At 51.8% G+C, this 251-nt stretch overlaps 1 protein-coding gene across 1 annotated transcript in view; it reads left to right on the top strand.

Moving 5' to 3' along the window:
- LOC119589342 (protein Wnt-16-like) overlaps positions 1–251 on the top strand; it is a 50,713-nt gene that overhangs the window by 22,348 nt on the left and 28,114 nt on the right. The gene's annotated exons all lie outside the window — the stretch shown is intronic.

The following is a 251-nucleotide window of genomic DNA, read 5'->3' on the forward strand; positions in this document are numbered from 1 at the left end:
AAAGAGGGGAGTGAGAAGGGAGAAAGAGGAGAGTGAGAAGGGAGAAAGAGGGGAGTGAAAAGGGAGAAAGGGGGGAACGAGCAAGGAAGAAGGGAACGAGCAAGGGAAAAGGGGAACGAGCAGGGGACAGGGGGTGGGGCGAGCATTACACCCTCCCTTGACACCAGATATGGTCAAGAGGGTGTTGCTGTCTCGTGTGTTTCGCGAATGCGTTGTTATCATTAATGCTTGTAATAATACTCCCAGTTGTC

Source organism: Penaeus monodon, chromosome 25 (genome assembly GCF_015228065.2).
Source record: "Penaeus monodon isolate SGIC_2016 chromosome 25, NSTDA_Pmon_1, whole genome shotgun sequence".
Lineage (NCBI taxonomy): Eukaryota > Metazoa > Arthropoda > Malacostraca > Decapoda > Penaeidae > Penaeus > Penaeus monodon.